A 12,278-nucleotide genomic window follows, 5' to 3' on the forward strand; every position below is an offset into this window, starting at 1 on the left:
CAAAAAACCCCCCACACACACACAAAACCCCACACACAAACACACACCCCACCACACCACACACAAAAAAACCAAAAACCCACACAATGCACACACACAAAACCAACACACACAACACCCCCACACACACCCCACCCCACACACACCCCACACACACACCACCACCCACACCACACACACAACACATAACCACACCCAGCACAAAGATTGATAGAGAGATAGATTTTTATTGCCCACAAATGCACATGGATACATCAGTTAACATGCAAGAATAATAACATTATTTAACATTTAAAGTAACATCATTTACATTTTTGAAACAGATTTGAAAATTTTTTTAGCCCATAAAATTACTGTAAAATTCATACAACCTAAATATAAACACAATCTTTAAATTTTTAGAATAAACCTTTAAAAAACTTCACCCCACTGCTTTATAACATGCGCAGTAAGATGCAATAAAAAAACAAAATTTGGGTAGTTGAACATCATTAAGATCAAAAATTTAAGTATAGAAAATAGATAATTGAATTAAATGTAAGAATTCTGAAGCAAAATATATTTTTGTAAATTTATGATTAAAAAATAATGACTATATAAAAAAACAGTAAATAAAATTTAAAAAATGACAGTGAAAATGAATTTAAAGGAGTAGAGGAATTTAAAGTACAAGAAGGGAATACCTTAATTTCCAGGTTTTAACGCACATGTTTGGGAGTTTTCACATCACTTTTCTTCACTTATTTTTTTTATGCTTTGCAAGACATATTTTTGATTTATTCCAAAAGGTACGTTTAACAATTTTAAAAGAAACATAAAAGAACTTATTTGAGGGTAGGCTCTAAGTCTGAAGTGAAGTTAAAAAAAATGCTGTGCTGTTAGGTTAAAATTTTACAAAACTCTACAGTAGAGGATCTTAGTGCATCTTTAGATAAAACCCTTTAGTGTAGAAAGGGGCCACATGAAGGAAGCGGGTTTGGGAAGACTGCCAGTAGCTTAATGTGCCAAGGGGAGACTGAACTGCAGTCACTGTGTTGCCAAGGGAGAGGAGCTCTGCTAGGCTCTTGCCCACTTATAAAGAATCAGAGATATAGTAAATGTGAAGTTGATATAAGATGTGTTTTATTGATATGGATGACAGATGATAAATGATTTTTGCATGTATGCATTTTTCTGTGAGTATAGGGTACTGCCTTTAACTGGGTTAATTAAAAAGAGTTGAAAAAACCTTTTGATAAAGAAAGTTCAATGTATGCTTTGTGAATCTGATATGCAACATTAGAAACATGTACTGATAAGGATATTATATTGAGAAATGTGTCAAAATTGTGTTGCAAATCTAACGGCATGTCAGGCTTTGGTGATGTCCTTTTTGCCTTTTGTGACAAGATTGCGTCAGATTTATCAAAAGCCCTGTCTTTATCAAAATGAAAAAAAAAAGAATATGGACTTAGATTTTGGTAAAACAAGACAGTGGTGGCCTTGCTAATACATACAAGATGCAAGTATTGCCACTCTGGCCCTTTTAAAACAATGTTCACAAGAAGTATGGAAGAGACTGCTCCTGACAATGAAAGTGCCTATCATTCCATCATTGATTCCATTCTGCCTTCCAGCCCTGGGGACCAGCCAGGATGTCTTGCCCCTCCATTTAACCTCCAGAGAAATGGAATAGGGTGTTAACTGTTTCGGGAGTGTGGAACAAGGAGGGGCGAAATTACTGTATGATTCCAAGACAGTGGTACGGATCCCCATACCGGGACTGGTCACCAGCCGTGGCCCTCATGCAAGACACTCTTCAAGAGTACATTTTCGACTGGCTCCACTCAGTCAGCTGGAAGTACATCGACTGGATCAGCGACTCACCTTACACCCAACAAGGGGTCAGCATGTAAGTTAAGTCTTCTGCGACCTCCCCCAGCTCCAAGTCTGAGTCATTTGCAGAAAAGCAATGGCTATGGATATCAGGTATGAAGCCACATTTATATGAAGCATTTTTCATTCATACCTATTTGTTTCTTCATATATTCATTGTATTGTATTGAACAGTAATAGGGATTTGGTTGTACAATATTTGTCATATTTAATTTTCCATGGGTATTTTGCTGCCTTGTGATAACCTTCTCTCATTTACAACTTCAACTATGTAGACTGGTATTGCTTTTTAAATTTCACTGTTAGAATTTTATTTAACTGTGAATAACTTTGTTTACTCATTATGGAAAAAGTAATTGCTCTGATTTTGGTATGTGGAAGCCAGTGTGTTCTGTAAAGTTCATAAAATTGTCCACTAAATTTAAAATCTTTGTTCGCTGTTTGGGGCAAATGATCATGATATTTGAAGTCATTTTCAAGCAAAATGGTTTGATAATTATCTTCAATCAATGTTTTACAAATAAGCAAACTGTTTTCATTTACAGTGAACAAAATTAGAAGTTCTAATTTATTTATTTATTTATTTTTTTTTTTATTGTCAAATTGTCATCTTGAGCTACTTATTCTCTTAAATTTATTATTATTATTTTTTTGTTTCACAGTACCAAAAAACAGGAGAGGACACAAAGTTTCTAGGGGAACGGGTTTTTTGGGTACTGTTGCTTTGGCTTTACCGAGCTCATGTTCTAAGCTGCACTTGATCAGAGTCCTCAACGCACCCCTTGTCACGCACATCCACCTGCACACGTTTCTAACTTAAGCATTCATGTACAAGAGGAAAGGGGTTTTTTGCTAACAACTGTTTCAAAGTGATAGAGACATCATATTTGGGGCATTTGACTGGTACAGTAAAATCAATCCCAAATACAAATACCATTAAAACCAGAATAAAGAAAACATTTGGTATGCAAACATGTCAGAGTTGTAAATCTTGAATTTAAATGTTTCTTAAACATCCAAAAATAACAATTCATGCTGTTCCTTATCTTGTTTCTTCATCAGCGACCAAGGGATAGAAGATTCATCATTTAGTAGCTCATTAGCTCAGTAAGTGAAACAGCAATCTCTAGAACTGAGAGCTTGGACATGCCCTGGGGGATAGCGGAGGTGGTCCTGCATGGGCCACAGACACTTCACACATCCTAAGCACCTTAATAGTGAAGGGGACTCTGGCTTTGGGGACCTCCTTCTCCCTACTCCTCTGTTTTTGGTTCCTTCCTCTCTCCAACATCCTACCAAAACACTCCACAGGGAACACCATCATCTAGGCAAGGTAAGCTGATCTGATTCGAACTGATGCTGGAATGATGGACAAATGCAATAGTATAAGAAGGAAAGAATGAAGCAAAGACTATATTCATTCATATAAGTGCTGATATAAAAAACTGATAATTTTCATTTTATAATAGCTGAATGAGATGCTGATAAAATCAGCACCTTTTTCAATATTTATTTAATTTCTTGTCATAAGATTGTTGGCAATCTTTTTATTCTTTTTATGTCTCTAAGGCTGGGCAGAATTATATTGCCAAATTTTTTATTAAGTGTCATTGGGAATTGCCTTTTTTAATATTGATGATTAGATGTTTATGAGTCATATGTCTACTTCCAGGTTCAGGTAATAGCCTAACCTCAGGAAGCCTCAACAACTTACAACGTAGATTTTTAAGAAATGTGAACACTTCCTTAGAAGCTCTGGGACGAGATGGGAAAGTGGAGATGATGTAGGAACAACCTCCCAACACCCACATAGGTTTACACGTCTGGGTCTTGCTGTAATGATAGAAGTTGGAGGCCATGCTGACAGGCAGAGGTAACTTTAAAATTATATTTATGCAACATTGGTATTGCCAAAAGGCCACAAATAAGCCATATGAAAAACGTGATTGTGTTACTTAAGCAGATATGTTACCTGTAAATGTTCTATTTACTCAATGCGGATGGAAAATTACTTTAATTTTATTGACATTAGTAACACATATAAGATTACATAATATATTTTGAAAATAAAAAAAGAAAAGGGTAAACAAGCAAGAAAAGGCAGTACTTATCATTGGCTCATTGGTGATCATTACAAATTGTTGTAGCCATCAGAGAGTCAGAAAAAAAAAGAGAGAGTCTGAGAGAGAAATGATGTAAATGTATTGATGTATCTTTTTTTTTTTTACATCTTGAGAAAACACCCTAGCAATTCCAATAAAATGATTCTTTTACTGAGTAGCTAAGGCAATACTGATAAACCCAATACAAAAGAATCAATCGATATGCATTGCTGAAAACATGTATCGCAATACTGCCCAGCTCTGAGATACATATCTCCTGGAGTAAACAGGGTCAGTGTTTAATATATTTTTATATTTTATATTGATCAGAATATTTTGAATTTTAAAGAACATGAATTATGTTTTTAACAGGCAGGTAGAGAATGGATTTTGCTCATCTTGTTTATTGAAGCTTCGGAATAGATTGCAGTCTTCCCTTTATTTAGTTTAAGGGGCACGTCGCACTTTTTTCTGCAACGCACCAAGCGTAATGCAACTGAAGGTTTGTTTTTTATTGTTTTTACAGATTTTTCTATTTTTGATATGAAACTATTTTGATGATAATTTCCATTTAATATCTATTATATCTACCCTATATCTATCTTTTTCTATCTTATATATCTATATATATCTATAATATATTATATAATTATATATCTATATATCTATATATCTATATCATATATCTCTCTCTCTCTTCTCTCTCTCTCTCCTCTCTCTTCTCTTTTATAAATATATATTATATATATATTATATAATATATATATATATATATTATATATATATATATTTTATATCACACATACACAGGGTTCATGCACACACGCAGGGCACACGCGCACACACACACCCCACACACACACACACACACACACACACACACACACACACACACACACACACACCACACACACACACAACAAAACACACACACACACACAACACACACACACACACACACACACAACACACACACACACACCCACACACACACACCAATATCTGTACACATATACAAGCATACATAATTCAAATTCTCTTTTGCTTCATAGGACTTTTGGACCTGGTTAGTGCCCCAAGGTTACCAAGGCCAGTGTGGTTGGGATTTCGGGGCAAACCATCTCACAGTGACCGCCCGTTACTGTGCACAAGCTTTGTGAACACCCTGTCTTCTGCGCTCATGACTTTTGATACAAAGCAACTAACTGTAAGTGTTTTTGTTTTTTGGCAATGTGAATAAAGTTCAATACTGGTTATTAAAAAATGTATTAGATATTTTTGCAGCCATATATTAAAAATTATGCTAAAAGATGGTAACAGTAAAAGGCCCTATATATGAGAGAGGTAGCTTTACAATTTTTGTGGACAAAATTATTTTTGAAATTGTGTCATACATCTGGAATTATAAGTAATTATCTGCATAATTTCAGCTTTTTGAGCAAATTGCTAAACGCAGTATTAACCCACCACCTGGGTTGGGTGTCAACGGTAGCCCCAGGGATCATCCTGTCAATACTTTATCCCAGGTGGCCACAGGTGTCTGCTGAACATGCATCTTTGGTATGTGTTTGTGGAATATGTTTCTCCTGCTGTCCATTTTAAGGGGAGAATCGCACATGTTACATTGAATTATCAGAATCTCCCCATAGGACTGATTCTAATGAAATATCCTGCTGGTATGTATTGTGGAGTTGACAAAGTTTGTTCCACAGGTTGAACGTCTGAGTGAGTCACATCCATATATGCTGTATGGGCACAGCTGTGTGAGCTGAGTGGGGCAGTAGGTTATCCTCCTCGGGGCTGGCTCGGACTCTCTTAGTAGGCTCAAATGCTTCACTTCTGTCTCAGCTGCTCACTATCCTCTCTACATAATTCAGGTGCTCTCAGGTGAGTTCTTCATGCATATTTGTTTTTTTGGTATGCATTCAGGGAATTACATTATATTTTTGTTGGATCTCACATATCAGTAGAGTGTGATTTTATTAAGTTTCATATTTACAATGTAAATTGTATGTCAACTAGTCCTCTTTATTATAAGCATTGGATAAAAACTGTATAGTGTATGCATTTTTTTTTTGCCATATGAAAATCCCTGAACTATTTTTTCTATAGGTCGTTGAACAAGATATCCAACCTTTCCAAGAAGGAGAGAAAACAAAAGCCTACATTCTCTCGTACTTTTTCTGTGGCATCAGTTGTCACCATTGTAGTGGTCGAAGAGATTCACAGAGGGATCTGTCACAAGGAAGACAAAGCTCATCAGCCACACTGCAGCGTGACCCCAGCATTCGTCGGAGCTGGAGGATGACCCGTGATGGTCGTAGTAACAAGCTTCATTCCAACTGAACTTAGGGGAGGGAGTGGAGAGTTTGGGCCCGCAGACTGGGGTTCTGGACATGTAGGCTACTCTGGAGGTGATGAACCAAAGCCAATAACCAGCAATGATTCAGATTCTTCCATTCAACATCACAATAGACGGGATGCTGATCAGGGCTTCCAAATGGATGCTCAATGATGATGTGAAATTGCATAGGTGAAACAAAGGGTGATTTTATCCAACAAAGCAAGTGGTAGTACAGTAAAAGAGCACAACATAGTAAAGAAACAAGAACTTGGAAACCAGAAAACTGATATTTTGAAAACATCAAATGATATGTTAGAACTTATCTACATGCAAACATCAACTAACCTTGCAGCACTTGAAAACATCATCTGGAAATGATTATAGCCCAAGTAAAACAAGTATTCAAGCTTAACAAGCTTTCTCTCAAGATCAGCAAAGAGAACCTTCTACAGACCGATTGTACCCTATTCTTCAGGAACTAGATGACCATAGGAAACATTTGGCCCAGAAAGTATAAAACCCAGATGTCATTCTGAAAAGGTAAAAAAATTATTTCATGCATCATCAACAGTGAATACAGAACTGTACAAGGATAGACCTGTGACACATACTATATCATGCTTAGTTTTACCTCAAGAATGTAGCAGGAGAGACATTCCTACTGATGAGTTACAGAGTGAAGTTAATATAACAACATTACCTCGCATGAAAAAGATCACCCATTCGTAGTGTTAGTTATAGTGCACAAAAAGAAAAAGGCTGTAGACTGCTCAGAAAACAGAACAAATAGCCTTCAAATTATGTTAACAAAGTAGGAAATGAGAAAAGAACTTCAAGGGCTGAGATACAGTGCCAGCAAGAGATATTTCAGCCTGAAGTGGAAGAAGGAGGAAAAGTTTTGTTTTTGTTGGGTGAAAATGAAAGATTAGAAGGCTTGAAAAGTAAATGTAAAATTGGTGAGAACAACAGCTTAGAACCTGAAAGTACTTGGGCTACATGAAAAAAAAGTACTAATGCAGCAGCATTAGGTTTGAGGGATTTACACAAGGTCCCAAAAAGTTTTACTGATAATATTGCAGTGACAAAATCAGAAGTGCAGGTAATTGGTCGATTACCCTTCCCTGTAGATCCAGAAAATTAGTGAAAATCCGACATGTTGGACGTGCCTCTGCTCGTGACCTTCCAAGCTTAGAGAGAGAACAATGTTCTGTCCTCAGTATTTTCATTAAATAAAGACTTACAAGTTTGTGTTAATTCTGTGAGTGGAAAATGTACTACTACTAAAAGTGAAAAAGCACGAACTGCCAAACACCATCGCCGACACAGTGATCCAACTAATGGTCCCTTTTATTTCCAAAGAACCTCTCTATCCAAACATTGAACTTTTTGAAGGATTTTTGTGGAGGAGCAGTAACAGAAAGTAAAGACCCTTTTTAGTTTCAAAAGGATACCAAAAGAAAAGATGATTCATCATTTGAGGCAAACCCCAGTCTGTGTATCATCATCAACAGAAGAGTTTGATGATGGACCAGAAAGGGCAACTTGCTAGCACTGATAAAACCGGAGGCTGTCCAAGATGCAATCAGGAAAATAATGAAAATAGTTGTGAACAGCCAGTTGTTATCCAGATACCAAGGTTTTAAAACTAAAGTTTATATACAGATATCTTCCTTCTCTTTTTTTTATGCTTTTTTTTTTTTTTTCTTGGTATGGGGTTTTTACAAAGAACTAAAATGGATATTGTTTACTGTTCTTCGGCGTGTTTAGATTTTTTGCAGCTCTTTCTTTTTCTTTCTCCCTGTCTCTTTCAATGGGTTTTCATTTTAATGGTAAAAAGAAACAAACTGCTACTGTTTCTATAGACTTCTTTGGTGTGATTTGTTATGAGTTGAGGGCTTAGTTTCAGGAAACAAATTACATATTGCATGATAATAAGTACTAAGTGTATATTTTATATATATGTGTGTGGTGTGTGTGTGTGTGTGTGTTTGTGTGTGTGTGGTGCGTGTGCGTGTGCGTGTGCGTGTGCGTGTGCGTGTGCTTGGTGCGTGTGCGTTGTGTGTGGTGTGTGTGTGTGTGTGTGTGGGGTGTGTGTGTGTTTTTGTGTGTATTCTCTCTCTCTCTTTTCTCTCTCTCTCTTCTCCCCTCTCGCTCTTTTCCTCGCTCTCTCTCTTCCTCTCCCCTCTCCTCTCTCTCTCTCCCCCCTCTCTCTTCCTCCCCTCTTTTTTTTTTTCTTAGTGACATGTTACTCAGAAAATTTTAAAATAGTGATGATTATGCCTCTAATTGATTGATTATCCTTTTACAAGTAGTTTTTTTCTTGTAAGTCAGTATATTATACACAGGAAAAACTTAGCTAAATGAGATCTGTAGGCTGCAAATCCAAATCTAGAAACCTGTATGGTTTGCTATTTGTGAATTTCTTTTACCATCAGTGGGTGTCAGGATGTTGATATCATATATATTAGTTCTTCATGTTCATTTATTTGGTAGGTGTGCCTGCGCAACTCGTCGAAGTTCAGCAAGTGTGAATACGACAGGCAGCCAGATTGCTGAGTCACTACTAGGTGGAGTTCTAGATCATTATTCCTCAGTTTTGTACTTTCATGCCACCACACAGTCAAGCGTGGGAGGATGCTCTCCGGCAAAGATTTTTTTTCTCTGCAGCTCACAATTTCCACACTTGATCCCCAGGTGTCTGAAGGGAGTAGCAGTTGTAGCAGACACTGACAATTGGTATTTTGATAGAATTTCAGTCTTATATGATTAAACAACATTTCTAAATAGTCCAAGACTAAGATATAAGATATTTGCATTGTTTTTTTCTAATTGAAATTTTACCTTTTCTCCCACAGGGAAGTACAAGTAGTTTCATCACATTCATACGTTGTTGAACGAAGTGGAATTGGCAGCCAAGTGGACTACGGGTTGGAATGCACTCGGGTTTGTCAGCAATTACTGATTCCATTTTGGATCTTGCAAAGTTTGGGAAATTTTGAACCACAGTTTGTGAGTACCTTTTATAAAATGATAGTTTTGTGAAGACCTTTGAAGTATAAAGTAATTGTTGGTAACTAGAGAAAGTAGCTGCTGTTGCTATATGTATACATAAGAATATTTTTTTGCTAATGAATGTTATATATAAGAAAAAGAAAAAAAAAGAATAAAAAAAAAAGTTGAAAAAGTAACTTACAGTTTTGAAAATTGTGTTTAAATTATTCTTGCATTTTATTTCAGATTATGCAACACTTAGAAGAAAGACTGGTGAGCTGTATCTAAAATCGCATTTATGGCAGAGTATTTGCTAGGTGGGGCTGCTTGCTCTTTGAAAAGGATCAGAAGCCACTTTCAGCCCTTTCAATCTACCTGAACTGCCCAAAGCTTTAGGCTTAGCCCTAAATGACTTGCCATTGTTTTTGGGCTGTTGCTTCTGTTACACATACTCCAGCTCTGACCAAAATGTTTGGCCTTAGAAATCAAATGAAAATAAACACTTCTGATTACAGTTTTCATAAGTGTAACATTGGTCATGGAATTTTCTAAAAGTTATATTGATGGCAGTACTGTTTTTTTTTATAGTTTTATATGTATTATGTGAATTGTAAAAAAAAAATAGAAATGGCTTCTTTATCAATTATTGGTGTTAGTGTATGCAATATGTATTGTAATTTGTAATAAAAAATGGGAATTCATTAGCAGCTGTAGCTTTTTCTGCAATAGTTTCCATGTGGGATCTATAAAATGACCAAATGTTTCTTCAGAAAAAAAATTGGGCTCTTATAGACTGTACTGTAACATAACACAACACCATACACATCCCCATACGCACCGCACACGCACACGCACCACGCAACACGCACACGCACACCTCACACACACACTCCACTCACACTCACACTCACACATAAATGAGTGTATATGATTAAAGATCAGTTTGAATTAACATATGCACAGATCATAAATCAGAACAGTGTTTTAGGTCGGCAAGGCTCAGGATAAGCAAATGTAGAAGTGTGAAGTGTTTTCATTTAAGTAAAACATTGGTAAAAGCTCCATTAGAGCTGTATCCTAAATTCATTTAGCTGAGCTGTGATACAGGCTTTTTATTTTGCCAAACCTGTTAAGATTATATTAGTATGTTAAACACCTTGATTTATAAAAGTAGGTATTTAAGAAAAAAATATTTATTAAAATGCTGTAGTGGTTGAAAATAATGTTGTACTTACATATCCATCATAGCGCTAACCACAGAAAATGCACATAATTTGGGAAAAAATATGTCTTGCTCCTCAAAACCTTTTGTTTTTTTATTTGCAAAAGGACTAAGATTGCTGTTAGGATATTTTATTTAAGTTATTTATTGATAGCATTTTTTTTGAAAATGTATTTAAAAAAAAAACCAGAAAAAATATGTTTTTGTTTTTAAAATTTGTGGAAATAAAAAATAAGATACAATGTGCTCCAAGGGAAAATTTAATTAGGAACTACAAATATTTTAGGGTATTTTTTTTATGTATCGGTTAAAAAATTCTGAAAAAATTTATTTTTCCTTATTTTTTTACCCAAATCCCATTAACAAAAGTTGCATCAGTATTCATTCGTGCTGAGGGGGGATCATGAAAAACCATCTTTTTCAATATCTGGTGCATAAAGATTTTTCAGTTAAAAAACCCTTTTTAAAATACACCAAGGGTTTTTTTCTTTGCTGCCTTCGCAAATTTCCCAAATATAATATTTAGAGAAGAATCTTTTTGCCTTTTTTTTTTTATATGTGGTGATTAAGGCCCTTTTTATAGCATCCACAGGGAAAAACTTGGCAAAAAATCATTTTATTTATCAGCTTGTAGATAATTTTTCCCCAACAATCAGGATTTGGTTTTAAAAATATGTCAGGCTACCTTCCACTAGACAGACCTTTGTGAAGTTGTCTCACAGAATTCATGAAATAACCCGTGAAAAAGGACTACCACCCGGAAAAAAGAGACACAGGACATTTATTACAAAGGGTATAGCTACCGGCTCTTTATCCTCCATTTGGGGTGAGTGGGACCAGATTAACATTGGGGAGAGGTTGGCCCCAAATTTTTAGGGCCCGACTGCACTATGGGACAAAATTTTTTTAAAAGTTTACTACATTCTTTTCAAAACTGGGTTTCTTAATCAAAAAAAAGCATAAGAAAATTTACAAAATTTTGGTGGTCTAGGATATGGACCAGATGTGGGATGAAACAGTTATGTATGTATATAAATATGTAGAGTGGTGGTGCATCAGATGTATATACAATACATACATATATATATATATAATTAATATATAATAATATATATAAAATTTTTTATTATTTATAAATATAATAAAATTTTAAAATATTAAAGTGTGTTTGGGGGTTGTGTGTGTGGTTTTGTGTGTGGTGTGGTGTGTGTGTTTTGGTGTGTGTGTTGTGTGTGGGTTGTTTGTGGTGTTTTTGTGGGGTGTGTGTGTTGTGGTGTGGTATATATATTAAAATTTTTATATATATATATTTAAAATATATTTATATATAATATATATATATATATATAATTATTGTGAAAGGCTATCATCCTTTATACAATGGTACAGATGGGTAGTTATACGGTCCTTTTATTTCTAAGATTTACACACGCAGTATAAGAACACCGGGGAAAATGTCTTCAATCATCCCGGATGCGAGTCGCGGCCACTAGCCGGAGAGAGAGGGCAGAGTGACCTTACCGGTCGGGGGCTTCACACGAACTCCCCGGTTTAAACATGAGGTATAAAAATGGGACCTCTGCGCCCGGGGCGGGTGTTTTTTTTGGGACTTAGATCCGCGGGCAACCAGCCACGTAGTCCCTGGTAAAGAAATAGAATTATGCACATCCTATTTGAGATATAACGGGGATAGAACCCAAATTTAAAGGCTTGCAAGGGATTGATACTGGTATTCAGCTTCACT

At 35.9% G+C, this 12,278-nt stretch overlaps 1 pseudogene; it reads left to right on the forward strand.

Annotated features, from left to right (window-relative positions):
* Window positions 1–1,363: 1,363 nt before the first annotated feature.
* Window positions 1,364–9,864, forward strand: LOC119571845 (annotated as a pseudogene).
* The last annotated feature ends 2,414 nt before the right edge of the window (window positions 9,865–12,278 follow it).

The sequence above is a fragment of the Penaeus monodon genome, unplaced genomic scaffold (genome assembly GCF_015228065.2).
Source record: "Penaeus monodon isolate SGIC_2016 unplaced genomic scaffold, NSTDA_Pmon_1 PmonScaffold_8332, whole genome shotgun sequence".
In the NCBI taxonomy this organism is placed as follows: domain Eukaryota; kingdom Metazoa; phylum Arthropoda; class Malacostraca; order Decapoda; family Penaeidae; genus Penaeus; species Penaeus monodon.